The sequence below is a fragment of the Gymnogyps californianus genome, chromosome Z (genome assembly GCF_018139145.2).
Source record: "Gymnogyps californianus isolate 813 chromosome Z, ASM1813914v2, whole genome shotgun sequence".
NCBI classification, from domain to species: Eukaryota; Metazoa; Chordata; class Aves; order Accipitriformes; family Cathartidae; genus Gymnogyps; species Gymnogyps californianus.
The window spans coordinates 33,410,723-33,433,381 of NC_059500.1; the positions used below are offsets into that span (position 1 = coordinate 33,410,723).

Sequence of the window (22,659 nt, forward strand, 5' to 3'; positions counted from 1 at the left end):
TTAAAAGAAACAGAAAGTTCTTCAAGTTGTAAGAGATGTCAAAAAGGAGTAACACACAATTGGCATAACTTCATTTGATATGGTAACTGGGGATCTGAGAATGAATATATCTTTCTGACACCAAAACTAGAGGAACAGTGACGTGCAACTAAATTACAAACTTACCGCGTTGGAGAAACTGTAGTGTTTTAAAACACTAATAAGTCTTAAGGCACACACATTGAGAAGGAGCAAACAGACACATGCTCCCGTGAAGGAAAATGAAGTTAACCAGATTTAAGCAACAAGTGTACAACTGACACTGGTGATCTTCAGTTGGCTAGATGAACTCCTTGTGCAGACAATTACCATTTCATTCTGGATTGCCTTAAAAAATCTGCCTGTAATTATGATACTAATTTGAATCAGCTCGAAAAATTTCATTTATTTTTTTGTATTTGCCATCTTAGTGCTGTTTGTTAGTGTTTCTTAATCATTTAGGCTTGAGATCAGAGCAAAACTGCCATTAGTTCTAACAGCGTTAGCTACAGGGATTAGGAATATATATGACAAGAAAATTTGGGTTATCGCTTTTGGTTTGGGTTTTTTGGTTTTGGGGTTTTTTTTGGTAAATGGAAGATATTATCTGCAGACAGCATTACAGCAATTACAGCTGTGTAGCTGCCGTACTGTACGGGAACGAGTTTGTCAGCCCCCCGACGCCTGCAGCAACAGCAGGTGTCTCCGCTTCCCAGCACATCCTGCCGCAGCCCCAGCGCCCGCCCGCCCGCTCGGCCCTGGCTCCCCTCCGGCCCGGCCCGGCCCGGCCCGGCCTGCCCAAACCGGGCGCTGCTTTCGCACCCCAGGCTGAGCTATCGGCAGCAATAAAACCTACCCGCTTTGCTGTAAAGAAAAAGATGCTTTAATGGCGCACAAGTGCCTAGTATGCGAAGTGCAAGGAGCAAAATTCCATCCATAGGCAAAATAATGGATGCAAGTTATGCAAGTTACCAGTTTCGCAAGGCAGGTTTCCCCTTGGTAGAGTAGCTACTATCCTCGCTATTTATGACTGCTTTTGATATTTAAAACATACTAACATTTGTTTATCGTGCAAAGGCTGTGTTAAAAGGGGTGGGGGGTGGGGGGGTGGGACGACATTTGTCAGCCTCTTTTGGGCTGTCTTTTGTATAAAGACACAAGTAGTGGTTGCTTAGTTTCACAAAACATTTTCGTTTCCCGTGCTCCGTGCTGCAACTTTAGTCGGGAAACAGGCTCACAGGTCTGATTTACCTGAAATATTTGGGGAATAACAAGTATCTCCACTTAAATATGCAAAAAATGCATAGAAGTGGAAAAGTAATGATGTCCTTCCTTTCTGAAGCAGTACCGGCGGGGAGCACATGACGTTTGTTTTTCTGCGGATCTGGGTCTCCTGACAGAGCCGAGGACCAGCTCCGGCGCGTGGGACCTAAAGAGCTTTGGCGATTTTGTTCCTCAGTCACCTGCTAGGTAGGTACCCGTCCTTCGCCGGGCTTGAACAAAATGACCTCTGAGGGCCCTGTGTAGCTTTCAACTTTGCCTGCAAGTGTCTGGAGAGAGGCTATTTTGGGGCGGGGGGGGGGGGGGGAAGGCAGGATCCACACCGGGGAGCGCCCCACGGGCGACACCACCCCGAAAAGCGTGTAAGTGGTTAAGTGCCTGTCTGTCGAGCGGGCTCTCCGTCTATCGTGGCGACACGCCGCTGCTCGGACGCCGGGGGCTGCGGCGAAGGGCGGGGGCGGGCCGGGCCGGGCGGAGGAGGGGCTGCGCCCCGCCGGCCCCGCCGCACACACGGCTTCTCGCTCGGTGCAGCGGCGGCGCGGCACCCGGCGGCGGCACCCGGCGGCTCCCGGCGCCCGGTCGGACGGGGAGGGCGCCCGCGGGACAGGTAGGCAGGGACCCGTCCGGTCCCGTCCCGTCCCGTCCCGCCCCGCCCCGCACGGGGAGCCCGGGAAGCTGCGGTGCCGGGCGCGGGTGCGGCGGAGCAGCGCGGCGGCATCCCGGGTCGGGCGGCGCCCCGGGTAGGGAGGGGGGCGAGGAGGCATCGCCTCCGGAGTGGAGCGGAGCGGGGGTCGCCCTCGGCAAAGGTGCCCTGGGGGTAGGGGGTGGGATGCCGGCCCCGCTCGTCGGTACCGCCGCCTTTGCAAGAGCAGCCAGGCGCCCGCGCGTGTTTCTCTCCGCGTTGTCGCTGGTGGGTGACGGGACTGGTGGGGCGGCTCTGGGGCTCCGGGCAGGTTCATCTCGCTCTCCCCAGCTCGCATCGCCTCCGTCTCCCGCGCTAGCGGTCCGGAGCCGGGACGAGTCAGTTCAGGCTCTCCGCAGAGCGGAGGATTTGCGCGGAAGATCTTTTTTTAAAGGTTACCGTTCGTTTTCACGGAAAGCTTTTGGCAGTCCTAAACAGAGGCTGAAACGAGGGTACATACTGAGCTAGAGGGGTGTTTGTGTATATATGTAAATAAGCATGACCTGCACGTGAAAATGCACATCTGTTTAATAACTTGATTTTGTTCCAGCGTATGTCTTTCAGCAGAAGCTGCCTAGAGAAATTCTCAGTTGTGTGGTATCCTGTACAGATTTTCTTTTGGCGACAGTCATAGTAGTGTAAATATTTCCTATTTTGTGTTTCAGCCAAGGAGTAGGCTCGATCTGGAAATGTAGGCACAAATCAATTAGGAAAAATAAGCAGCTGCTTTTCCTAGAATGACCTGGGAATGCAGGGCTTTTTGGTAATCTGACGAGTTACTTAAATGTTGCTGCCAGTTATTGAGTACTTAAATGTAGTCAAAGCAGACATGTATTTCCCGGAATTGTGTACAGCTCTGAAGTTTTTCTCAAGGACCAACTTTTGATTATAGAGGGAGTTTAAAACCTCAGTTTGGAACATACCAGTCAGTACTGAAGATGTTTCATGGCATACTTTCTCAGGTTTGTAGCTGAGCTTTGGCAGCAGCAGTTTGGAAAGCAGATTAACATAATGACTCTATTTAGGAAAAATGTTTTTATCCAGCAACTTGGAAGAACAAAAAAAAAAGCCAAGTCTGGAGAGTGACATTTGTTTCCCAGCAGATAAGCTACAGACTTATGCTGAAAAGTCTTAGATGCTTTGACTGAGCAGCATGTCTGATGTGAGACTGAACCTGAAAGCTGCCTTCAGGCTTCAGTTTCTTTGTCAGCACCCCTAAATGGCACTTTTGCCCAATAACACAGTACCGGGAGGAAAGCATATGTAATTAGGTATGTGTGTTCTTCTTGAAGTGCAGGGGGGCGTGCAACTGTCTGAGCTGGAGACAGAATTTAGGAAAATAACAGCCTGGGTGGCCAAATTATCTGTATCGGTTGCTACTCAATGGCTGTGCAAATGAAATGGTATTAGGAAGCCTATTTTTATTTTCGTCTCAAGTCAGAATGGCCAGCTGGGCAGGTGTGCTCCAGATTTTTAATAAGCTGGACAAACAACGTAATTTAGGCCCAAGTTTCTACTTGTTTGCTCATATAAATCATGCACCTGCACGGCATCAAAACATGGGACCTTTTCTAGTAAAATTTATTGATTTTTTCTTACACAGACAACTGTAACCACCGTGTGGCCTTGTCATACAATCAAATTTGAATGCATATCACTCCCACAAGAGGTGGATCAGTTGCATCATGTTAGTATTGATTGTTAATATGCTGTGGAGATGGCATGGCTTTGCGTTTGGCTTCTTAAGATGATGCAGTTGTAGGTGTGGAGTGTTGCAAGTCTCTGCTAGAAGATGAGCAGTTCACACGATTGGCAATGAATTTTCTGTGTCTCGCTCACTGATTACAATCCATATCTTGCAAAAAAATTCTCAACTGCTGGCTGCTCAGTGACCTGTGTGAAGTAAGCTAGTTGTATCTATTTAATTTCCCTGGAAATCACTTATCAGAGTTCCCCTGTTTCGAGTATCAGGCGGTGAAATGGTCCAGAGTCTGCACTGTTCTCTGGGGGCAGGGCTGTGCACGCCAGTTTCGACTCCCCACAGACAGCCCCAGTAGACAGCAACTGTACTGCCTTTGCCTCAATAGCATGATGCTTTAGCCCTTTGTATACCATAAATTTTACCATTTAGCTGCTGTAGCTGAAATGTGCATAGCTAATGCCAACACTTTAAATGTGACTGGTGGTGTGGGGTTGTGTCCTCACAGGGTGGGCACCAGGAAGACCTGTCCAGGGTCACCCTGCAGGTGAACAGAAGAGTCTGACCAAGTGAACAGTCCTTTGGTGACTCTCATGACCACGTTTTCCACAAAAGAATGTATTCTGCTGTATGGGGGCATACACCTAGGGAAGCAAATGCAATTTAACAAAAGCAGTTAACTCATCTATGCAAAGAACACGGGAACTGTGCATTAACATACTTAAGTTTGATTAACATCTAACAGAGTTTGGAGTGGGCTTTTGACTGCAGCTGGTAAGGATCCCTTGAATTTTTATTCAGATTACTTGGCAGGAGTTTTGCACCGTGTCTCTACATACCTTTTTCTTGCCTAGGCATTTTCATTTCTCATTAGGGGAAGGAAGTGGCTTTTGAGGAAGGGAAAAAATAAACAGATTCTTTTCATATGTGCTACAATTTTAGTCAAAACAAAGACATGTTGATTCTTCCATAGAGAATACTGTAACACGGATGTGATCCAGTATATCAGTTTTTTAACTGGAACACAGTGTAGAGCAGTAAAAATCCACTATAAGCCTTTCTTTAGATGTAGAGTGGAATGGTGTAGTGGAATTACAGTCAAAGTTCTTACATCCTTATTCCCATTAAGCAGTGTCTTCCTTGATGAATGATGCCAGTGGCACCAGATTTCACTGTATAGTAGTTATGTTACCAACTCACTGTCAGCAATGGAATTTGACCCTGATTTTTAATATTAAGAGATGAGTTTGCCAGTAATTGGTACTCCTATTCCCCTTTGAAGATATGAAACATATGCTAGAATCAGCGTATCATGAACTTAGATATAACTGCATTATTTTTTCATCTATGAGAAGAATCTGTGTCTTGATATTCCAAATGTTTTTCTTATGAAAAGAGTATGTATTATCTAAAACCATCTGTCAGAAAAATAGGAGGAGTATTCTGGGGAGGGATTTGCTTTACTAGAATAGCTGTATTGATTGTGTCAGCATTCTTGTTAATTAACCCATTCAAACTGTCTGGTCTTTAATTGATGTTTTGCTTGTGTAAGGATTTGTGGCTCATGCCTTTGGATGTACACATTAGGTTTATATTAAAATGTAGACAGCCAGCTCTTCATGTTTTATCTGTGTTTTGTATCTGAGTGTCAGAGAAATTAGCCCATAGTCAGCAATGAGGTACTAATTCTGAGCCCTTTTGATGTGCAAGACAATGAAAGAATATAGATTGGGAAGCAGAAAGTAATTTTAACACTGACTTGCTGTGTGATGTCAGGAAAGAAATTTAATCTTTTTTCTGCTGCTGTAAAAGAACAGTCTTCTAAGCCTACCAAATTATTTTTGTTGAACACACAGAGATGCAAGTTAACTCTTTCAAAGAAACTTGAATATGAAGACTTCATATTAATGTGTCATGTTTAAAATAGAAACACTAGTACTAACAGCTGTAGGCTGTACGGCTCTAGTGTCCCACCGCTCCAGTCACAGGAGCTGTACAACAGCACAAAAACAATAGAAAAACAATCTTGCCTTTTATAATCTAAAATTTAAGAAAAAGACAATAGGAAATAAGAAAGGACAATGAAAACAGCTGTCAAGCCACAGTCATATTATTACTCATCAAAAATCATGGAAATGAAAATGTTTAAAGGGATTAATGATAGTTTTTTTCAGGTGAGAGTCTTCAAATAGGAGACAGTGTAGAACTACTTCTCTGAAACACCAGTATATTACCAATGAGGGCTGATACCATGGCCCTGCCAAAGAAGGGGTCAACATCTTGTTAAGTACAAGAAGTGGTGGGCATGGGAAGAGACCGTGAAAGGCAAGGGGAGGCTTGGAGAAGTCATGACCTTAGGGCGATGGAGAAGGTGGATTTGTCAGGCTGGACAAGAGAAGACCAGCAGGGTTTTGTGATGTGGGTGAAGTTCTCTGGGCGTGAGACTGGGGGGCCCTAACTCAGCCCACTGGTGTCTCTCATGGGCAGTGCTGCTCTGGGAGGGTGTGCTTGAAACAGTGGCAGAAGATGTAGAGAAGGAGGGCTGGTCAAGGCTGCTCAGAAAGAAAAATTCTCAAAAGAGTGATAATCTCTTATTGTCGCTCAAGAGAGCGAAATAGGGCGACTGACACGTCTATGAGCAGTAGCAGGGTGGAATACCCAACGAGAGTTTAGCAGAAGAGACGTTACTTTGATGGACTGCGAAGGAAAGAAAAATGAACTGGACAGAAAACAGTAAGCAAGCTGGTAGTTTGTTGTTCCATGCACACCCCCATTTCTTTTGGAAAGAAGCCACTGCTTTGTAAAGTTTTCTGTACATCACAAGCTTTATACTGTGAGTTCTTGCCGCATCGCGCTTATCTCCTTCAGGGGTAGATCCTGTAAGCCGTCTTCAAAGTGAGTAGTGTAATATTCCATAAGTAACTGTATGAGACAAATACGTGCAGCACAAAATGATTCGGAGAGACAGTAAGGGCAGGAGGATGTCGTTCTTAACATATTTTGGTCTTAGCCCTGTGAGAATATTTTTCATTAATGAAAACAGAGACATCCGTGCAGGGTCTCAATGAGTTCAGCGTGATCACAGCATCTTTTGAAGTTTCTCCTATACAGAAATCTTGTTTATCTACTTTTCAGGACTTGTTTTGGGTACTTGGTGGATTTAAAGGATTTACACAGCAAGTAATAGCGTTGTCACCTGGTAAGTTACTCAGCTTTGTCTTGTGGAAACATTTTGATTTTATCTTGCAGACAGTTTTCTGAAGTACAGGAGAACAGTCAAGGTGGAGATAACTTTGACTTGGGATTTTTCCTGTCCCCAACTGTTATTTGGAACAAAATACTCTGCTATCAAAGGGCTTAGGAAAAGTCATGATGAGATCCTCATCCATGGTTCGCAGTAGATCTGGCAGTGCCGCGCACTGCCTGTACTCTGCAGTCGTGCCGCAGCTCTGCAGTGGTGCCAGCCCAGGGTGTGGGAGCTGCCTGAGAGCTCCCCAGCTCTGGCTCTGCCCCTGTGTTGAGGTTTCCCATGGGGAGCCAGCATGTGCTGGAGGAAGCTGTATGCTGCAGTCTTGTTTTCACATGCAGTTTTGACCGTCGTAATTCATATCTAAAGATCAGGGCTACGGGGTGCATCTGCCTTGCATTGTAGACACAGGCAGGAACAGCGAGGTTGTTAGCTGGTAGAAAAAAGGGGAGGAATTTGCAGCTGCGATGCTGTGCTTGTCTTCTCCTAAACTGGGTTTTAGGGGGATCCCACTACCATGCTGGTATCCTTCTGACCTCACATACTGCAAAGGTGAACTACTTCGAACTTATGTCTATGTTTTCACTATTGTTGGCTTCATTCAGACCTTTTGTACTATGGCAGTCTATTTTTTATTAACCATGTTGCTCAACATTTGAATTTGGTGTTGATTCACGCATAGTGATTTAGATGATGGCTATTTTATGTTACTTGCCCCTTTCTTCATGTGACCCACAGAGGAATTTCAGAATCAGTTGATTTGGGTGACAGCTTTTGAATCCTGACTTTTAAAGTTTTGGCATTGCTGAACTGATTAACTAAAGATGAGCGAAAGAGTTTCGATCATAGGGCTCTGCCAAAAAGAGCCCCCAAAGTGAATGTTTTGTGTGAAAGCATGCCTTGCAGTTTAAGCCCGGAGTGACAATGATTGTAACACAACGCTGTTCATGTGACAGCCAGACAAAGAGGCCATTATGCACGGCTGGCTGGCATCAGATCCTCCCAAAGCCAATAGTCAGACTAAGCTTGGTCGCCCCGAGAACATGAATACACTGGAAGCACTTGCATGTTAAAAAAGAAGAAAAAGATGTGTGTGTGTGTGTGCGCACATGCATGTGTGTGTGTGCCAAGGTCCAGTTAAGTTGTCAGTACAAAATGACGTAATTGATTTGTTTAGGTTTCTTTGGAAGTTGCTGTCAGGAATCAGCAAAAAACATGTAATGTAGCACTGAGGACAGACATAGTGGGAATAAGACAGAGTATGTCAACAGACCAAGTAGATCTTCCAGTTCCTTTGCTCTGTGCTACAGGATTGCTTCCTACAGCATACTTTTGAGCATCTACAACTGAGTTTTAGTTTCCTCTAAAGTGTTTACAAAATTTTGGACCACACTAGTCTGTCAACACACACGTTATGATCACTGGAACTTAGGCACAAATAATGCTTATGTATGTTTGTGGGAAGCATTTGTTTGGTGAATTATAAACCGTCTTCAAAGAGTTCAAGACCACCGGCAAGAATCAGAGCATTTGATACATGAAGAAATGTCCCTGACAACTTCTGAGCTGCAGCAGTCTTGGCCCCAAAGGCAGCATACTTGCGTCAGCCATTGTAAATCTACTTAAAAAATAGGATATGGCAGCTGGAGTGGAAAGCTCTTCAATTAGAAATGTATTTGTTTAAAAACAACTGTTTCGTCTTTGCAGCCCTGAGGGCTGGATTGTCTTCTCCAGCACACAGGAGGTGGCACCCGATGATGACTGGAGTCACTAGTGATCACACCTGGCAAAGGCACTTTGGCCTCATTCCCTAGCTACTGCTGTACGTTACTTTTTTTTTCCTTTTTTTCCCATTTTTTTCTTTTTTTTCTTTTTTTCTTTTTTCCTTTTTTTCCTTTTTCTTCCCTTTTTTCCTTTTTTCCCTTTTTTCTTTTTTCCCTTTTTTCCCTTTTTTCCTTTTTTCCCTTTTTTCCCCTTTTTCCCCTTTCCGCCCCCTCTTCCCCCCTCTTTCCCACCTCCCCCTCTTTTCCCCCTCCCCCTCTTTTCCCCCTTCCTCTTTCCCCCCTCCCTCTCCCCCCCCCTTTTCCCCTCCCTCTCTTTTTTCTTATTCTGATTGAGGACCTTATTAAACTAGTGTTTGCCTTTGAATGGTATTTGCTCCTAAACACTTAGCGTAAGGGAAACATATCATTTACAGAGCAGTTTTTGCCTGTTTGTTGGTATATTGGTACTGGTATAAAACCAAAGCACCATGAGTTCAATTTCTTTAATTTCATGTAAGGTTCAAATATGTTTTTTCATTTTGCTCTGACTGTTACACTTTCTGAAAATATAAAATTATTTCATGTGCTGCAGTTGTGTTTTGTTTGTACTGACAAATTTTTCCTTCTTTGTTTACACTTTCACGGTGAATATTTTAGTTTAGAGAAGCTTTTGAAGTGCAAAGAGGAACACAAAGCATTTTCTGCAACTGGTGACAGAGTAGTATTAAATAATTAATCTTTTTATTTATTCAGTTCTCCATCATTAGGCTTCTCTTTGGAGGGTTTTTTGTCTATACTTTTGGGAGAGATGATCACCAAAATTACTTAGGCCTATATTAAAAGAGTTTTGTGTCATCAAGAATTAATCTGAAGAGGGTCAGGTAGTATTTAGTGTTTGGGGTACAAATGATAAGTCAAGAAGCATGGTACGTCAGTAGCTCTATTTAAATACACAATAGAAGTGCTTGAAGAGCTGATGATTTTGTTACTCCTGCCTGCACCAACGAAGGGCCAAGCTCAGTCCTGCTCCAGCCAGCATGTGCTGAGGGCTGGCCCCGGCAGCCAGCCCTTCCCCACGCTCACCCCCCACACTCCAAAAACATGACTCTCGGGAGTTGTTGCAGGCTCTGTATGAACTTGGCACTTTTGCTCACAAATTCCTTTTTATGCCAAGTTGCTTGTGGTTGAGGATCAAAACTAGAGAGCTTAATGATTTTGTCTGAATTTTACATGTCAGTAAAAATCCCAGCCAATTTTGGCCTGACACTTGCATGGTTTTTTGGTGGTTGTTGCTTCTTTCTTTAACCTTAGTGCGCTGGAAGAGTCTCACTGCTCCTGGGAAAAAAACAGGAGGTGTTTGGTTTGGGGAGCAAGGTTGGTATAGTTAGACTCCTGACCAGCTTCTTCCTCCAGTGTTTACCTTACATGTTTTAGTAAATCTTTTTAATAAAAGAAATACTGAGGATACAGCCCAGCTGGTGTCAGAGGGAGACTGAGCTGTTGGTCTAAGAAATTCAGTCATTTGTTTGAGTAAGTCAGGTGAATAAATGCTTGCTGAGGGTAAAGCTGGGCTTTTTTTTCAAACAATCCCCAAGAAAAGGATCGGTACTTAATTTTTTTAAACTCTGTTAGAAGGGTGCCAGACTGCATAGAAGTTAGGATTTCCTTTTCTCTTGCAAGCACTATGGAAATGATGCTTGTGATCTCTGTATGTCCTGCCATTAAAGGATGTTTGTAGGCCACTGCACGGCCTTATGACAGCAGTGGATTTTAATTATCCATATAATTACTTTTTTGTGCATAAGAATCTCTTCAATTATAATGTCACTATGAATGTCCTAGAAGTGCATGTCATGTGAAACAGCACGTTGTCCATCTCCTGAAGACAGCAAAGCAAACAGCCTCTCCAAATCTGAAATCCCGTCTCTCAGGTGGCCCTTTTACTCAGCGAAAGGAAATTGTTACTTCCAAATACTAATGTTTGGATTTGTACAAATGAACTCATGTCCCAGGTGTGCTTTACTGTTCAAATGGCATCTGCCTGTACCATGTTTGGTTTTGGGACCATAAAAGACAAGGATATTTGAGTATGTATCTTAAAAATTATGGGCAGGGCTTAATGCAGAGATGGTGCTGTATGATTCTTGCCTGCTATATACGGTTTGGTATAGGTGTTACTATCTCTCATGACGTAAGCTGTCATGGTCCTGTTCGATGTTGTCAGGTCCTCCCATTCTCTTGGTATTTTCTGATGCACTGGAAGTATCCAAATTACTGTATTCAGTGACATCAAAAAATGGGAGCTTTAAAACTTGTGAAATTTTGTTTTTTATGATGCAACTAGGAGACTTTCAGGAATCTGAACACCTCAAGAAGATTTTGTGGAAAGGTGGGAATGAGATTTACCAGTTGTGTTCAACAAGTCTTAGTTTATATCCTCTCTAGAGTGGTGTTTACTTTCATAGAAAATATAGATAATTGTAATAGGAATAAACAGACACTTAAGTCTAAACAGATTTTTTGTGAACTCCTAAATGGGAGTCCCACTTGCCCATTTGTACCATTGTCCTATTTGACCCTCATTTTGTGATGCTGCTTCCAGAGCTGTTACTCACGTGCTCTGTGAGTTCTCACGTGCTTTGTGAGTGAGCAGGTGAATATCCACAAACCCTGGGCGGTTCTTCCATGCACGTGCCCTGCTGCTACTTCCCAGTCCCTTCTCCCAGACAAAGGCCGCATTCCTCGAAGCAGCAAAGGTGAAGCACTTAAGAAGTAATTAATACCTGTCTGCATTGGCTGTATGGTGGTTGGAGAGCACGGAAGGGAGGCAGAATAAAACGCCTGGTGCCATTATTCCCGCAGGGTGGTGTTGCTTTGCCCTTTGGTGGGAGTTTCTGATATACTGCAGCTGAGGAGTGTTTCACTGGCTGCAGTGCACTATTATTATTATTTTTATTTTATTTATTTATTTAAGTGGATTCTGATTAACCACATGATTGCTTTTTATGCATGAGACCAATTAAGACATTGACTTTTTTCCTGCCATGATGAAGATCTGGACACCTGTGGCCGGACGGCTGCTGCCGCTGCTTTGCACTCTTATTGTCTTCCTGGCATGACCTGTAGGAAAGAAAAAATACATAACATGCCGCAGTTTCTCAATGTCATGTTTATGAAGAGAGGAACTGTAAGTCCAGGAGCAAAAAACCCACCTCCCCAGCCCTGCTGGCTGTTTCGCTTGCCTGCTGAGGTGCAGGAAGGCTGGTGGTCTACCAAGTGTAACAGCCATAGTAAAACTGTCTCCTTCCCTTCCCATGCAGGGGGCTGAGGTCTTAAACCTTGGCCAGGGTATGGGCTTCGTGTGGACTTGGGCGCTCCGGGACGAGCTCTGCCTTTCCAGTGGGTTGAGGAGGCGTCCCCGTACAGGGAGCCTCTGTGCTGAGTACTCAGGTGTTTGACATGGGGACTGCGCCATGGTGTTTCTAAAGAAAATTCCACTATTTGCAATAGGCAGCCTGACTCCATTGCTCCATCACCACTGAAATCATAGGCTGCCTCTTCACTATCCTCTTTTTGCCTACAAAACCCCTGCTTAACACACTCGTCTCCTTCCCTCCGATTTCCTTCTGCTTAGACGGTGAAAACATAAAAGCAGAAAAGTCATTGGGGTCCTTTCTTCCGCCGGGAGAGCTGTGCGTGGGCTCCTCCCGCCGCTGGGGGAGACCCCTCGGGGCAGAGCATTTACCAGTGGCACTGCCAGCTTGTGCGTTTAACTCGCGGCTCCGCCTGCTCTGTAATGGAGCTTTAGTGCCGCTTTAATCCACACCACATGCGGGTGACCCGAGCAAACCCTGTGGGAAGACAGAAGCCCTGTTGTGTGTTTGTGGAGCAGTTGCTCGGAAGCTGATGTACAGCTGTGGCTGAGCTTGTTTGGAAGTGAAGAGTAACTTGATCTTTTAATCTTTTTTTTTTCTTTTTTTTTTTTCCCCTCCCCAGACTGATATTGTAAATAACAACTGTTTCTGAAGGGTACCTGCCAGTGAGATTGAAATGCGTATTTTAAATGAGGGGTAGATTTCATAAAGATTTTAGCTGTGTGCAAAGAATATGCTTTATTTTTTCATAAATTAATTTTAGCTAGTTTAACTTCTTTTAAAATAAAAGGCATAAGAGAACAGAGGCTGAGGGCCTGATTTTCTTACTTGCATTGAGTAAACCGGGAATAACTCAAGTGAAATCAGTGGACTTTCAGAGTAACTGAGGTGAGGTGCATGAACACGGATCCCTAGTGCATCGCCTGGGTAGTGCATTGTAGGATCTGTGAACACACACTCACACACGTCTGTGTCATCCAGATATCCCAAAGCTGCCTCCACCAAAGCCAGAACAACTGGCCTCTTTTAATAGATTATTAAATTTTCTTTTAGAAGAAAAGCTGAATTGCCAGCTCTGTAATGGACTCTGCTGAGAATGCATGGCAACATTAGTGCTCTTTATGCTCTAGGGTTGTTTTGCATTAAAGGCACTACACGTTGCAAATACTGCTATGCAGGTATGCCACAGGGCTTCATCACTTTAAGACAGAAGGTGGTACTGAATAGAGGTGAGTTTCACTAGTTCCAGGGAAGTTGTTTAAACTCTGAGCCCACAAAAGAGTACATTTTTAATTATTGAATAAGAAAATTGGGTGCGTAGTTGTTGAAAAACAAAACAAAAACACAGCAAGAGAGATGCTTCCTTGCTTTAAGTATCCCCGCTGCTGTCAGTAGATTTTTCCATCTCCATAACCCATTTCAGAGAGCTGGGAGAACAACATGGTTCCTCTGCAACTTTAATGAACTTTTAAGATATGCTCCATTCTTTCTTGCTGAGCACTAGTTCCTGCCAATTTGCATTATGTATGAATAATGACAGCCAGGATATGCGTTCATGGTAAGTGAACCTCAAACAATGCGGTGATTTGGGGTTCCGGTCTGCACCACTAAAATACAGAAGAATTTTTTTGTGTCTTTGCAGACTGTCAACCTTTCTGTGTGTACCACACCCTTTTACAGGTTGATTTTTATTTTGACAGTGGATCAACCTCAGAAAATAGGTTTTTGTTTGGTTTGGTTTGGTTTCCTACAGTAGTGCTGGGATGCAGGGAGGAAATGCTCTTTCTCATCTAGCAATGAGAGATGTAAAAAAAATCTGAGGTTGCCACCTCTTGGCCTTCAGTAGGAAGTTTTTGGAATGAAGTAGAAATCCTTTGCAGTCACTCCAAAAATGTCTAGTGGCATTCAGAAACATCTCTGGAGGCTGCATCCTAGGATGTACTTTAAGATTCCTCCTCTTCTCCTGTGGGAGTCTCTCACTACACTTCCAAAAATTACCCTGCTTTCTGTTATATTGCCTATCTCCAGGGGAATACCAAAGTTTTGGTACATCAAGGTTTTTTCTTAGGCATATATGTGTGTTTTTCTTCATTGCAGTTTACAACAAGAATACCAATGGGAAAAATAAAGAAATGAAAAAGCAGACAGAGAAGAGGGCATTATTGGCCTCTTCAGAGGTGACCCAAATCTGTTAAAAATTCTCTCAGTCGTAGTATTGTGTGTGGTGATTCCTTTGTAAATGTCTCAGACCCAAAAGTCTGTATTTCATGGTTCTGATGCTACACCCACGGTAAGCACTGTAAGCACGATGTGCATATTATTGCTGCTGTGGCAAAATATCGAACTGGAGTCATGGGTCCTAAGGGTAGGCTGAAAATGGAGACCAGCAGACCTAAATTCTGTTTTCAGCTCTGCTGTTGATTTGTTTTATGAAATGAGATAAAACATTTAGACAGGAGTCTAAATACTTTCCATATATAGTGTGGTTATTAAGAGTAGCCTTAAGAACAAAAAGCCTTACAGTGTTAGAAAAAGTGTTGTAGATCTTATACGGAGTTACGTTGATAAAAATACTGTATGTGAGATTATTACATAACTTATACCTAAAAATAAGTGTGCTTAAGTAAGTGAATCCTATCTTTTGCTAAACTAAAGAGGTTGAGGGAGATCAGGTATTTGTAAAAGGCACATGAGAGGAACGAGACCCCAGAGACAGAGAGCCACAGGGAAACTTGCTGGAACCCCTTGCAGCGTGGAGCAGCCTTGGACTCCTGAGAGCACAACAAAGACCTTCACATGGTGACAGAGAGCATCTGCCCTGGCTCATCTCATCCATCGGGGGAGACTCTTTCCAAAAAACGGTCACTTGCTCTCATGGAGGGAGGGAATTAAGAGTGTCCCAATCTGCCCTCCAGAGAGAGGAAAGATTTATTAATGGATTAGTTCACTGGGCAGCTGATAGGTTGGGTCAGACGAAGTGCCCATGGCTTGCCCCAGCCCATGGTAGACAGCTTTGCTTTAGCTTTCAGCACAAGGGCATCCTGCCTTTCAGGAGCGGATGCAATGGATGTCGGTACAGTTTTCGTTGCTCTTCTACACATTCCTACCTTTCTTTGCGCTTTTTAGAGCAGCGCAGAAAATCAGTAAGGAAGGTCAAATAATTCCTTGCTCCTTACTGGATGAAATGGATGAAAAGAAGTAATTCTAAGCAATATGGCAGCTGGCCTGTCTGTCTTCCTTGCTGACAATAGCAACATACATTTCTGTGCTCTTAGTAGAAAGCCTGTGTGAAATTGGAAAGAAGCAGTTAGTCGAGGGAGAAAGTGCATGTAAGCTCAGAGTTGTTTTGCTATGTCAGGACTCATAGATGCTAAGAGCTTGGTTTTTAGAGCCAAAAGAAGATCAGCTGGTAGGAAAAACAGTGTAATAGCAGTTATTGGCCAGCCCAAGCATGGAGTTTTCACCAGGCGTCATGATGGTGAATCTGAGTCTTCAGGCATCAAAAGTCAGTTGTCAGCACCACCCAGCATACGGCCATGAGCAAGAGGAGGGATGCGCTTCCTCCCAGCATCACGCGATCCCTCGGGGTGGCTGCTGTGATGTCTTCCTCTTACATGGGCTTTGCTTTCCCCTACTCCTTTGCACTGTCTGCTGCCAGGGAGCTGCAGTTGGGTTGGCTATCTCTGCATGAAGTGCCCTGCTAAGCTGCCTGGAGTGTCCGTGCTGTGGCCAGCGACATGACCTGGCAAATGCTGGCAGCGTTGAGCTGTTGGGCTGCTCTGGATTTCAGAGAGAACAAGCAGTTTCCTGAGTGAGTTCAGGTTTCATCCCAAATTTCCACGCAGATCAGAGGAGAGAGTCCATTTAATTTTCGCTCTTCCCAGAAGCTCCCTCACTGTGATTGTCCAGTCCCTCTGCAAATGCTGCACTGTTTTTCACTGTCCTCTCAACTGGTTGCTCGTCTTCTAGCAAAATAAAGTAGCAGATGTACTACTGAACATGAAATTTTGTCCTGTGCAATTTCCAAACTCTGGATTGCTTATGTCTCTCATCTGTTAGTGAGAGATGACACATTCACACATTCAGATGACCAGTGCATTTCCTTCTGAAAGTGGTGAATACTTTTAATTTCCCTTTAAAAAAAACCCATGCACAATTCGCAATACTTGTTTTTATTTTTAATGAATGACTGAACCAAGGCCAACGTTCCTGTAGTTTTAACTGAGCAGCAGCAGAAGTTGTAACAGAGATGCTGCTCATGCCAGTTGGGCTATAAGTTGTAAGTTGACTTACAAAGTTTGCCTGTTTTCTGGCACAGTCTCTGACACATACACTCCAGTCAATCACAGTAAAGTGCCTAATAACAGATGTGGCAATTAAGCTGAAGAATTCTGTCTCTCTTTTAATTTTTATTACAGAGAATAACAAAGTACCTCATTAAACCCACCATCATAGAGATTTTTTTAATTTGACATACAAATGTCTGCAAAAATTAGATCTCTGAATAGGGTGCCTTGTTACCAAAGGTGCTTTGTCAGACAATGCTATGAATAGACCATTTTTGTAATGACAGATATGTGCTCGTGCTACTGCTGTCCTTTTACAACCCATACTGCAAGGAGGTACTGGTTTAAAGAAGGCAGCATGTGTCCTGAAGGATAATATTTTGAGGGATTTAGGGCCTTGTGCTCAAGTTAATAAAAATGTGGTCTTGATTCTTCTGGGTTCAAATTACACTGCCTTCAGCTGGAATTAGCAGCAGACATTTAGGAAGGTTTCAGATAACCTGTAACCAAAGTAAATTAACATATTTTAATAAGAGAAGTTATCTTGAAAAAAGATATTAATTGCAACCAAAAAAGTCTTCTTTTGATTGTTACAGCTTCTAAAGCATTTGGCTTCATTAGTTTCTTTTAATGATGTACCGGGCACTCTTTTTAAAGGAGAGTCTGATTCATCAATAGAAGAAATTAATTTAAGAATTTAATGATTTGAGATGTCTTAAAAATTATAGTAAGAGAAAACTGAAACTGATACAAGTCAGAACTGGAAACTTTGATATGAATTACTCTTTTAGTATCAAAGTGTTTTTATGCATAAAATACGAAGTTGTTTACTTTGTCATTGTTGGAAAGAACATGGTTTTTTACTGCCCATCACGAGTGTTGGTAGCAGTTTTATTTCTTAGAGGTATTATTTATTCAGTGAAGCACAGCATCTTGTCTTACAGCTTCAGCTGTTTATCTAGGAATATACTGAATCTGTCTGTGTCTGTGTACATTTACCTGCATGTGTATATAGGCACCAGTGTGCAGGTGCGCATGCACGCATACACTCACACACAAACACATGAAAGAGAGAAAACCTGCAGACACCATTGGCACCTGGCAAGCTGAATTTCTCCCTAGGAATATTTTTTTTTCTCTGCTGACAGATAGGGAGACTAAGCACTAAAATTATACAACTGCAAACATGGTTTTAAGTTTGTAATATTTTTTAAAAAGAATGTAATGTTGAGTTTAGGTGTCTTAAATGTTCAGCTGCTCCTTAACCTGTTGTTCATATTATCCCATCTGTGGCCTGTAATATCTACAGACATAATGAGACCAAATTGTCACCCTGTAATACCAAGGAGCAGTGCAAATCAAACAAGCTAGTAAGTAAATGTCAGGGAGAAGGCTCACAGATATAAGCATTGTTTCCATAACTGCATATGCTTACAAGCGTTATGAAAGGTATACAGTTAGAATAAAACTTAAGTCTTGCCCTAGTTCTTCTGGGGCAGTAGCAATGATACACAGCTGCTACCAGTATAAATGGACACAGTATGATCACTTAGTGGCATCTGGTTAGGGCCTTCAGCAGTAGTAAATTAACAGTGGTGGAGAATGACAGGGAGATAGGTGAGAAATGAAATGAGCAGGTGGGAAAATGGGTCTGGTCTTGCACATGTTGGTCTATAGAGCTCCTTCCATTTATTCCAGCTAGTAGCAACTCCAAAAGGTGCACTGAAAGGATATCCCACTGTTGTTGAGCCAGTTTACTGTGAAAACCAGTCTTACATGTTGCTTGCTCTATAGGATGGCCTTATCAGGTTATATTGTAGTCTCACTGAAAGCGGTTCAGGGCAGAATTCCTTTTGATTTTAATGGGAATAGGATTTGTCCCTTTAATTGTGGTTTTGTTAAAAAGCTAGAATTAACCAGTCTCTTTTGGGTTTGCATTACGGTCTTCCATTTTCCCCTTTGAGGAAAGAATGCAGGAGTACTACATCCATTCTAACCTTTGCAAATGCCAAAATAAAAGATGGAAGAAGTGAATGAATGAAGTGTCAAGGGAAACACGTCTGGGTTCCCCATTCTTCTACCAGAATGTTTTGGATTTACTTTGCGGGGGGGCGTGGGAGGCTTGTGCAATGAATCATAGATACTTTGAACTAGATTGCTGGAGGTGGAAAAGAAAAGCTGATAAGTAATGCATTGAAATGTTCAGAAGCTGTTAAAATGAGATGGCATCAGAGTTAATTAACTTTTTTTTTAAAAAAGCAGATCATTTGAAAATTGAAGTCTGTAACAAAGTACTGTGATAAGGATTTACAGGAGTGAAATGCTCAGTCTAAATCATGAAAACAGGAGCTAACTGGAATGACAACTTTTTTTTCTGTAAAACGTTATATGCAAAATGGCATTTCATTGGATGATTTGCAAAGATAAATGTACTGAAGCAGTGTTACCAACAAATTTGTTCACAAATTATTATAACTTGTTAGCAACTAGAAGATATAAACAAATGAAGGTGTTCATATGTCTGATTTTCATAATGAAAGGGTCCAGTGAAAGGCTGTGACAAGTGTGGGGAGCTGCAGATTGAAGAATTTTGCCAGTGATAATGGAGGCTGTGTCTGGGAAAGGGAAGAATCTAATGTATGATGGAAATGTATGTGGAAAAAGAGAACATGCATGTAACGGGGGGAGGAAAGAAACAGAGGCGGTCTTTGAAGAGGGCTGAAACAAGAAAGCAGGAGACTTTTAAAGGAAGGCGGGCACATTTGAAATGGATCCTAAATTGCATAGGAAGCTAAAGGAATTGTCTGAGTCCTGTGATTGTACTGCTTTATATGCTGGCAATAAACTGGAAGTGACACAGTGTCTGGAAGGCTGGTATTCGAGATAATAGGAAAAGAGGGGTCACAAAAGCTACGGTCAAGGGAGGGTAAAACCATGAATGAGAATTTCCACAGGAGTGGAACCAGGGCATTGGTGTATTTAGGCAACCACAGGATTGTCCCAGGCAACTTGTCAGCAACCACAAAGTTTTCACAGTTGCATCCATAAATACAATATCCTTTCCTGTGATTCCCATTAGAAAAAAATGAAATATCAGATGTCTGGTGATGCTATCTGCTTAAAGGACTGCTAAAAATTTGATACAGATTTCTTATCATGTTATTCTGTAATAAACAGAGCTTTCATACATGCCACTAACATCTGACTTGAGAAATAACTTTCCTTAAACACATGCATCCAACCATTTTTACTCTTAGCCTTCTAGCCTTCACCTGTACTATTAAAACAGCTCTGGGATTAATACACAGACTGATGGTCCAGTAAGGAGTACATTATTTGATTAAAAAAAGAAAAGGGAAAGAAGGGGGGAAGGAAGTCTGTCTGTGTGGTTATGATTTTTATATCAAACCCTATACTGTATAGCCTCTCTTAAAATATGTGTTATTTGCTTTTATTACTGTTAACTGACTGTTAACTGTCAACAGCGACCCTGGGAAAGATGCCCAGGGCTGATAGGTGCCATCCGTGAAAGCTGCTGGTCCCTGCGTTGGTAGCCTCGTCCCAGCCGCGTGATGTCACCGGCCAGCCCCTGGCTCCTGCATGTCTCTGCATCCCACCACTGTTTTCTTCCAAAACGTGGTCTGTGGCTTCCCTGGGGGCAGCTGGCCAGCCCCAGGGCAATCCGCAGCTGCAGAGAGGGGCTGGAAGGGGAGGAGGAAGACCTTGAATGTCTGTCTGGAGGGTGCAGGCAACAAACAGCTGCAACAGCTCCCCTGCAAACAGGCAGTCAGCTGGGAAGCGGCGACCTCTGAAGATCTACACACGCTTAAGAGAAAGAGATGGTGGTTGAGGGTGGCCTTTCTAAAACCAGCCTCCTGCGTGCCCTTCCCTATGCGTGGAAGGGTGAACTACTCTTGGTCCCGACTTGTCCCCTGGTGACAAGCTGCACGTTGCCATTACCCAAAAATACGACGCTGAGGCAATGCTACCATCAGTAGTACAGACACACCCTATGAAGATTTTCAGTGGTCTGTGTTTACAAAATTGGTTTATTATAAATTCTTTTTAGAGGCAATTTCATTTTGTTTGTCCTTCCTCATCTCACATATAGCTTCTCTGTCCATCACTTACTCTTATTTCATTATTTGGCTTGGGACGAAGGAGCATTAAGCATCTTGAGGAATTTTCCCTTTTTTTTTTGGTACGAGAGCCTGAAGTTAAAGCAATGAATTACTGCCCACTAATACCCAGACCAGAAATAGATAATAAGTATACTTACCTGACATCATAGTTTTATATGGTTCACTTAAAGTGTCTTGTGTAAAAGAAGTATATCAGGGTTTATGTTCTAGCTGCTATTTCATTTTCTGAAAGTGTGCTTTTCAGATACTTTGGTTTGGATTCTAGACAGCTTTAACTGTTTTTATTTGGTAACTTTTCATTTGGGTGGAAAATAACTGGACAGCACAGTTAGCCAAAAGATTTTTGTTAACAGTTCATCCTGTTGACTTCCCATGTGAATAATCTTTAAACACACAGTACCATGTGCTGTAGGTAACCTTAACAATCACAGGTTTGCATGTTCAAGACCTATACTTGTTATCTGCCTGAAAAAAAAAGATCTTTTAATGTGAACAGTGCTCTGATTTAGTGGACAATGACAGCTACAGTGAAGTGACCCCATGCTTGTGATGTTTGGCAGCCTGCCTCTGAGGAATAATAATGAGTCCATCTGCAAAGGATCTGGCATGCTGGCATTTGTCTTTACCATGCCTCCTTGCCTTGTGCAAACTTGACTTCCACTGAACTTTCTTTCCCTCTCCTTTTAATACTGATTTGAGGGAGGACTGATAAATGGACATATCATCCTTGCCAGCTTAGCGGCTACGGAAACTCTCATTGTACGGTGAGAGTGTTGCATGGCAGTAAGTGAAGTTGGTGGGCCAAAAAGCGTCTTGCTTTTCAAGAGGCCAGAATATCCTAGGGAAACTCTCATCTGATCTTTTACAGTAAGAACAAATGTTGTAAAAGATACTGCTGAGTGACTTGCAGGGCAATATGGAGTCCTCGAGGACCCAGTTTATGCTGGTGATGGAATAGCGATGTGCTTTTGGGTCTGTACTGCAGCATGATGCTGGGGCATGCAGTGCTATGGAGGGGCCAGCCATCTGGGACCGTGCTGTGGCACTGGGTGGCATTGCTAGTATAAGGCTAGATTTTTGCTGAGAGTTAAAGATTTCTGTTTCCTCCAATGTTTGTAATTACCTTATTTCATTCTGGAAATGGAACTGTCCTTATAATTGCAGTTCAAGAGATTGTTTGACACTTAGAAAACAATATGTGCAGTGTGGCAGCTCCCAACTTCTCCAGGCTTCCACCTGAAAGTTTTCGTGTTTAAGTAGAAGGTGCCTACTCCAAAATACAGTTTAACAGGTGCTCTCTGTTATTTAAGATCAGATCATGTATTATTGCATTTATATTTAGAAGGAATGGTACAGATATGCAGCCTGTGAAATGATAACATTACTTAAAGGATCATGACGCCATAGCTTTCAAAACAGGTATTTCCATGACTTAGGGGCAAATAAAGCCTGGTCTCCTCTAGACTTGTGGGTTATCAGTGGATTTTCTGGAACTTGACAGTTCAAGACTTCTTCACTTCTGTAAACTCCAATTTAGATGACCAATGGATTTGGAAGTTACTGGGCATGAGGCTAGAACACATACACAAACATTGTGATTACATAAACCTCATTTTCCTAGAAACCTCTGGTAATTAAAGAGAGAGAGAAAATAAAAATGATCTGATCTATTAACTGAAGAAAAATGGCAATTCATTAATGATTTATTTTTCTTAATAACATGGCACTTGAGAAAAGTAGCAGTATATCTGTCCCCATAAAGGAAACTTGTTCCAGCACACTCAGCCTCTGATTTGGTTATTCTTCAGGTACTAGTCTAAATTAATTGTTTTTCCATTTCATGTACTTAGTCCATCTTAAACACCTTTGGACTCTTCAAATGTGTCAGTTTGTTTCACTTTGACTCTTAGATACTAACTCAAATTTGAGACTTTCTCTGCGGTATGACTGTTTCTGAGTGACTTAGGCGTACTCTCTATTTCATGCAAGACCTGCTAGCGTTTGAGAAGGGAAGCCTGGGATGCGGCTGGATTGGCTTGTAGGCCTAAACTTGTCTTAATTGATGTAAACGGCTGCCACCCCCCGAGGGACCTCAGGAGTGAAAAAGCTTGCAGAAGAATAAACGTGCGAAGAGGAAAACTGGAGGGGCTGTCACGTTTGTGTGCTA

The 22,659-nt window shown here is 43.0% G+C and overlaps 1 protein-coding gene across 1 annotated transcript in view; it reads left to right on the forward strand.

Moving 5' to 3' along the window:
• Positions 1–1,429: 1,429 nt before the first annotated feature.
• MEGF10 (multiple EGF like domains 10) overlaps positions 1,430–22,659 on the forward strand; it is a 107,285-nt gene continuing 86,055 nt past the window's right edge. The window contains exon 1 of the mRNA XM_050913103.1: positions 1,430–1,488. The gene's annotated coding sequence lies outside the window, so the exon portion shown is untranslated. The remainder of the gene's footprint in view (positions 1,489–22,659) is intronic.